We start from the raw sequence: 8,076 nt of genomic DNA, 5'->3' as shown, positions 1-8,076 counted from the left end.
GCTGCTACGGCCTGTGCATCACACATGTGGTAGCAGCTCTTCAGTTTATCAACTCCTATTACTCTGGTCACACTTTCCTTATGCTGTCACGGATATACTGGTATTTTTTGCGGCAGCACATCACTTAGCTGAGAGCTGTGGAGGACAAGTGGCACCTTTTTGAGTCACTTTCACCCATACTGATACCTTCATCACTGGAAGGGAAAGTTCCACCTCCATCTGTATCCATACTCTGGTGATCTTCCTCTGAGTCTGACTGTTTACTAAAGTCAAACGAGGCAATTGGCTTGCTCAACTCTTTCTACATCTTGTCTCATTCTGTCAAGGGCCTGCAAGTCCTTTTGTCTGCGTTCCATTGTTTTCATCCATTTACGATCAATGAAGTCTTCACAGTACATCTTTCTCTGGGTTCTCTGATCTTGTAGAAAGTCCCACTCCATGTCAGTCATTCTCACCCCATATTTCTGTTCCAGCTTCTGGCATATTATAGGGTCCTGGCAGAAGATATCAAAGACCTCTTGTGCATGATTGTTGAAAGTGTCTGCCCTCTTGACAAAACTGTGGTTTTGTCTCTGTTTCCATGTCTGAACTAGAGTCACAAAGTCTCCATAGAGCTTCAGAATGTGTTTATGTGTCTGGTGTTGATGGTGTAGAGGTTGCAAAAGAGCCAGTGTTCCTGAATAAGTTCTGCAAGCAGCTGAGCTGCTTCATCTTTGGAGCGATAAGCTTGACCAGCTGGCTTAGGTGACAGCAAATACAGCATGTTCTGTATGACATCTCTTCCTGTCAGAAGAACCCCTTGTGAAAATGCTGCCTTCTCACATAGTCCACACTACAGAGTGTTATCCTAGAATGTGATCTTGTAATGCCAGTAGCCATATCTACATACTAGTACTACTGCTGCAGCTTTTTGTTCACTAGAAGGACTTGAAAAAGAAACTTAAGTATTATTAAAACAGTAAAATTGTTGTTTTTGGTGTGAATTTGAGGTTGACAACTTTCAAAGATAATGTACAGGGGGGTTATCATCATCTGAGAGGTCAAATGTTGGTATTTTCTGATTCAGCTATACTGTTTACATAATCTGAAAGGGGCACTTCCCAGTATTGGGGTGAGCCATGGTACAGCCAATGTTTTCTAAGGACTGGAAGCTAAACAAGTGCCAACCTAGCTGGTTACCTCCCAACAGTTGCTGGAAGCTATTAAGAAAAAAATTACCGAGTGACTACTTATGGCTGTGTGTTCTCTGCCTAAGAGTGATGACTGTGACTAGTTACCAAGTGTGTAGCCTCATTTCACTCATGATAGTATCTCCCAGGGTTGATAGTCACCATCCATCTACCAGAGTTGTTTTGTAATAGTGTCAGCTATATTCTTATCCCCAACTGTACACATAATAATGGAGAATATGATAATATCCTTTGATGTGAATCCACTTTTTGTCTGCATGTCCAGTATCTCTTCATGACAGTGTTAATATGATTCTAATAAATGTCATGCATCCTTTACTGTGTTTTTTTTAATAATATTGGAAAGAGGGAAGCAGGGGAAGAAGGAAGAGGAAAGAAGGAAAGTAAGAGAGGCTAAAAGAGAGATGAGGATTCAAGGGAGAAGGGTACAGGAGAGAAGGGAAGGTAAAGAGGGAGAGAGAAGGGAAGGTAAAGAGAGAGAGAGAAGGAATAAAGAGGAGGGACAAAGATATGGAGGGCAAAGGAAAGACAAAGAGGGAACAGGAGACTAAGAGGGAAGAGGGAACAGGTGAAAAAGGGAAAACGAACGAAAGGGGTAAGCAGGGGACAAGGTGAGGGAAAGAGAGAAGGGAGGAAAGAATGGAGAGGGAGAAAAGGGAGGAGAAAGAGTCTAAAGTGAATGGAGTGAATAAGAACTAAAGGGAGAAGGGTTGTTGCTGCCAGGGACATCAGTTCCTTTGGTCTGTCTGTGTTTTATATTCAACTGTCCCTGTGTGTTTCTCTAGCCATATTGATCAGTCTAATTGGCTGTCTGTCTGTTTATATATCTACCTATCTACAGTACAGCCCACTTTGTATCTACTTACCTGTCTGTATATCTATCTGTTTGTATGTATCTGTGTGTGTGTGTGTGTGTGTGTGTGTGTGTGAAAGTTTGTATATGTATGTACTTGTTTATATATATGTAGAGTGAGACTGACAGACACAGGAAGACAGTGTCAGTCGAGAGGGGAAGAGAAGAGAAGGTGGCAGGAGGAAGAAGGGAGAGAGAGAAGTGAAAGGAGAGATGGTAGAGGAAAGAGGAGGGAGGAGGGGAAGAGAGAAGGAGGGGGGGATAAGTAGGGTGAGAGAGAAAAAGGGGAAGAGAGAGGGGGTGAAGAAGGAAGAAAGGGAGAGTGGAAGAGGGGGAGGAAGGAGAAGAAAAAGATGGAGGAGGAAGAAGAAAATGAGAAAGAGGAAATGGAGAAAAGAAACTAGAGACCAAGAGATGTGGTGGGGTGGAAGGGGAAGGGGAAGGGGAGGGGGAAGGGAAAGGGTAGGGGGAGAGGGAAGGGAAAGGGGGAGGGGGTGAATGAAGGGAAGGTTACACAGACACACACACCACACACAATTACCGTCTTTTCTAGCTGTTGTTTTCACCTCAGGCTTATTGGGGCATAAACTCGGTGGACTGCAGACTCCGTTGCCCTTCCCCTGCAGTCCACCATCCTCCTTTTCTGGGCTAGGGAAGGAACGAGGGAACTTTTGTATACCCAGGCTGTGGAGTTTTCTGGTTGTGTCTGTGCCACCACGTGCAGGCGTCCCTCTCCAGCGCCCCTTCTTAGGTGGCCCTGTCTTGTTTGTTTGTTAGACGTTGAAGAACACGATGCTAAAGCAAACTCACCCACCAAGCCTTGCAGCTCTCCTTCGTCTTCACTCAACAACACAGTATCATTTGCAAACAACAGTACAGGGAGTTTCCAAACACTACCCTCTCTCACCAGGGCCACTCCAACATCCACTACCCTACCTTGTACCTCTTTTATTACCCCATCCATGTACAGATTGAACAACCATGGAGACATGACACATCCCTGTTTCAACCCAACCTTCAAAGCGTGGACTCATTAGACTGCTCAGATTCTGTTGGGAATGGCACACAGTTAGAGAATTATATCACCAATATTTTATCCAAAGTTCCCATACAGGGTGTTGCATGAAATGTTTGACAGACTTCAGAAAGTTGTTCTTGGGGCAATTTTGAGTTAAGAATTTGCTGCATCAACCTGGGCTAATTTCTCGTCTATTATTCTCAGGTTCTGTTGGGAATGGCAGCAGATTAGAGACTGGTATCGCAAAATTTTATCCCCTGCCACCACCACCAGGCTGTTTATTTTTAAATCCCCTTGTAAAACTGTAGAGATATATCGGGAGGACAGTAAATAGTGATCCTACTCTGGTACTCTGTATGGAATTTCAGAGAGAGAGAGATGATGCCACTGATTCATGGGGTTATCTTTAATTTAACAAGAAACACTTTACTTACCTCTCTATTCAGTTTGCACGAAAATTAATGTTTAAAAACCTGATAATATATTCACGAAATTTTCTTCTTAAAATTTAATAAGTAAATGTTTTATTTGCAGTGTGACGTCACTGTTGCATTATGGGAGCAACTTTGAGAGAGGCTGGAGGTGAGTGAAGAATTTATTCTTTACGGTGTTAGTCTACTTCTTCTTATGGTAATTCTTATGCCCATGTGTTTATCAGTGTTTGCTGTCATTATCGAGAGGTGTAGTCGGCTGATGTAAGTTGTAATTATTAGCTATAAGGATGAAATACGGCGGTGTGTATCTCCAGGTGACCAAGATGTCCCTGTGTTTATCAGTGTTTGCTGTCATTATCGAGAGGTGTAGTCGGCTGATGTAAGTTGTAATTATTAGCTATAAGGATGATATACGGCGGTGTGTATCTCCAGGTGACCAAGATGTCCCTTTAAACTCGAGTAAGCAGTGCTACTTAAATCCCCTGATATTCACACCATCTGTTTAGGTTTTAAGGTCGAATGTGATCCTGTACATGGGCAGGCATAGTAGGTTAATTGGCTGGAAAAAATGAGGGGATGTGTGTAAAAACTAATGGGTAGTTTGTTTACATCGGGGATATAAACTCCGTGAGTCCCTTTAACTCTTGCAATCCCGGTGATGCCCTTTTCAGTTTATTCATAGTGCCAGAAGGCAATTTTATTCAACTTATGCAAAGTCTTTGCTATTGCAGGAGTTCAGTGAGGCTGTGCCTAACCCCTACACTTCCAGAAGTCTATACAAAGCTAAATATAATCATGAGATGGCAAAAAAAAAATCCCTGCTCTGTGAGTTAAACTAGTGAAGACTGAAGGTATTAAAAAGAAAATATTCATTCCAGTGCCTGATAGCAGAGGAGACGGTGACATGGAGGTGAATTGCTTGTGGTCACCCTGGTGGGATCATGATATCTAGCTGTTGAGGGGTACGTTTCCAGGTCAGCAGCTGCCCCAGTCAGAACGGTAAATGTGAGTATTTAGCAGAAACCACGTCTGGAATTCAAGCACTGTATTTTGAGGTATTTTCTGTTTATATCTCACCATTTGTTGATTTTTCTTCTATGAGATTTCAGTTGCAATTAACTCCTTCCTTCCTTGGATTATTTAATCCTCAAGGGGAGTCATTGATGCCCCCAGGGGGATTCATCAATGTCCCCAGGGGGCATTTGTGACAGAAATGGCTTCTACTGTAAGAAAAATGTCAGCAAATGATGAGACAAACAATGCTTCAGAATACAGAGTACTGTAATTGCAGTTGTGGTTTCAGCTATATACTATACTGTATTAACCCTTGCCTGCTGGTAGGTAGGTAGATAGAAATTAACAAATCTAGTGAGGAAATATAGTCCATTTGCATATACAGCGAGCACTCACATAATGCGGATATACAGTACTGTACCCTGAAACTCCTGCTTTATGAGAATTCCACCTTATCAGGCCATATGTTTACATGTTAAAGGGTTTCATGTTACCTAAGCCAGCCCCAAGTTCTCCATTTGGGGCGATTTTCATTATTTTTTTTCCAAGACATTTACATACCTAATAAAGACATCACTACAGTAATCCCTCGGTTATCTGATGTAATAGAGCCAACGGCATGTCTGGATAGTGGATCCTTCTGGATAATGGACTTCTCCCCTGGCCCCCCTTCATACATACCCTAACTTTGAGAGCTATTGGAAAAGGCCACAACAGTTTCCTCCTGTTGTTCTCAAGAACTGTGCTTCTGTGCTTACACCCTGCCTAGGCAAACTCTTTTGCCTTTGTCTGTCAACTTGTACCTTTCCTTCTTGCTGGAAGTTTTGCTCTCATTCAGCCAGTCCCAAAGAAGGGTGACCACTCCCAACCCTCCAACTATCGTCCAATTGCTTTAACGTCCTGTATTTCAAAAGTTTTCGAGTCAATTCTCAATAGAAAAATTTTAAGGCATCTTTCCTATCACAACCTTCTTTCCGATCGTCAGTACGGGTTCTGTCAGGGACGCTCCACTGGCGATCTTCTCACCTACCTTTCAGACTCCTGGTCATCCTCCTTTCGGGACTTTGGCGAAAGCTTTGCCATTGCACTTGACATCTCAAAGGCTTTCGATCGAGTCTGGCATAAATCTTTAATGTCCAAACTGCCCTCCTACGGTTTCTATCCTTCTATCTGTGCCTTCATCGCTAGCTTCCTTTCTGGTCGTTCTATAGCCGCTGTTGTAGACGGCCATCGTTCTTCTCCTAGATCTATCAACAATGGTGTTCCTCAGGGCTCTGTCCTATCACCAACTCTCTTTCTTTTATTCATCAATGATCTTCTAAGCTGTACATCTAACCCTATCCACTCATACGCTGATGACTCCACCCTTCACCTTTCCATTCAGTTCCCGCAACGCCCATCTCAACAGTTACTTCAACAAACAAGGGATGAGGCTATGGCACACCTAATGTCTGACTTGGCTCGTATCTCTGACTGGGGTAAAAATAATATGGTTGTTTTTAATGCATCTAAGACTCAGTTCTTACACCTATCAACCCGACAAAATCTTCCACAGGTATACCCACTAATGTTTAATAATATTCAGCTTAATCCTGCATCATCCTTGAACATGCTTGGGGTTTCATTTACTCGGGACTTGGAAAGATCATATTACATCTCTTGTAAAATCTGCATTTGTCTCCTTAGTATAATAGGAAAAGTGTATGGTAGGATACTTATTGACAGAGTTAGAGAAAGAACAGAGAAATTAGTTGGAGAAGAACAGGGAGGCTTTAGGAAGGGAAGAGGTTGTGTAGATCAGATATTCATTCTTAGATCTTTAGTGGAAAAGTTTCTAGAGAAGGGAAAGAAGTTGTATGCGGCTTTCATGGATTTGGAGAAAGCATATGACAGGGTGGATAGACAAGGATTGTGGAAAGTGTTAAGAATATATGGAGTAGATGGGAAGTTGTTGAATGCTGTGAAGAGTATGTACGATGGTGCAAAGGCTGCAGTGCGTGTGGATGGTGAACTAAGTGATTTTTTCTCTTTGAAAGTTGGGTTGAAACGGGGATGTGTCATGTCTCCATGGCTGTTCAATCTGTACATGGATGGGGTAATAAAAGAGGTACAAGTTAGGGTAGTGGATGTTGGAGTGGCCCTGGTGAGAGAGGGTAGTGTTTGGAAACTCCCTGTACTGTTGTTTGCAGATGATACTGTGTTGTTGAGTGAAGACGAAGGGGAGCTGCAAGGCTTGGTGGATGAGTTTGGGAGAGTGTGTAAGAAACGGAATCTAAAGGTGAATGTAGGGAAGAGTAAAGTGATGGTCTTTGAGAGAAGTGAAATCAGTGAATGTACAACAAGGTTGGATGGTGAGCAATTGGAAAATGTGAGTACGTTTAAGTACTTGGGGAGTGTGATGAGTAAGGATGGAGGTTTGGAGGGTGAAGTGCTTGAAAGGGTACAGCAGGGAAGAAAGGTTGCTGGTTTTTTGAAAGTAGTGATAAGAAACAGGGAAGTGAGCATGGAAGTGAAAAAGTTACTACATGACAGTATTGTGATACCAACTCTAACGTATGGAAGTGAAGCTTGGACGTTGTTGGAAGGACACAAGTCAAGAGTGAGAGCAGTGGAAATGGGTTATTTAAGAGGAGCCTGTGGAGTCACATGGAGAGACAGGCTGACGAATGAGGATATAAAGGAGCGTTGTGGTGTTGATGTGGATGTGATAGGAAGCGTTATGAGGAACACACTGAGGTGGTTTGGTCATGTGGAGAGGATGGAGGGTGAAAGACTGACGAAGAGAGTGTATGTGAGTGAGGTGGAGGGGGGAAGAGGGAGGTGGAGGCCGAGGATGAGATGGAGGGATAGGGTGGAGAGGTATATGAGAGAGGGGGGTGTGAGTTGGGAGCAGGGCAGTGAAATGGCGGGGGACAGGGCGACTTGGAGGTGATTTGTTTGTGGCCACCCCAAACGGGATTGAGGCGTCTGGCAATAGATAGATAGATAGTAGTTTATATCATTAAAGACTAGTGTTACACGGGTATAAGATGGAACAGTGCGTATTAAAATGGGTTAGTATTTACCAGACTTTAGCTGTAAAAAGCATGGAAAGAAGAATAACCTGGAAAATTCAGGTTCAGTTCTTGTGTCTGCTTAGTTATTTCAGAGTCAGAGTCATGTTCTCTGTTGCTATAAGTTGCTTGTATCCCTTCTTCATTACGGTGGGCATGTACTTCATAGCAGCCATTTGGCAGGCAGTGTACTTTTACCCCCTTCTCTCTCCAGCCCTTTAAAGCAAGAGCTAACTGACATTCAGTTCTTTGTATGCAAAAAGTTAACTTTGCAACTGTCTCAAGTATGTATTTTTGTTTGCCTCTAACCCATAGTTTTAAATGCAGTGTGTCAAGGTATCTTAAAGTGAACAGAGTGTGAATTTGGCTGCCTCTTGTTCATTTCTTTTCATCATCATCATCATCATCATCATCATCTCATGCCTTGCTTCCTCCTGGGATGGCTGTGATAGAAGTACTTCCAGGCTCCCAACCTTTGATTCTTTCTTCTTTACATAAAGAAAAGCTTGTGTAT

The 8,076-nt window shown here is 42.9% G+C and overlaps 1 pseudogene; it reads right to left on the bottom strand.

The window, feature by feature from the left end:
• Window positions 1–269: 269 nt before the first annotated feature.
• On the bottom strand, window positions 270–7,738 carry LOC145389601 (uncharacterized; annotated as a pseudogene).
• Between the last annotated feature and the right edge of the window lie 338 nt (window positions 7,739–8,076).

The sequence above is a fragment of the Coenobita brevimanus genome, unplaced genomic scaffold (genome assembly GCF_032717465.1).
Source record: "Coenobita brevimanus isolate Jiangsu-jjx unplaced genomic scaffold, ASM3271746v2 jjx.HiC_scaffold_148, whole genome shotgun sequence".
Taxonomy (NCBI): domain Eukaryota; kingdom Metazoa; phylum Arthropoda; class Malacostraca; order Decapoda; family Coenobitidae; genus Coenobita; species Coenobita brevimanus.
Note: the sequence above shows the minus strand (reverse complement) of the source record. Positions and strands in the feature narration are given on the sequence as shown.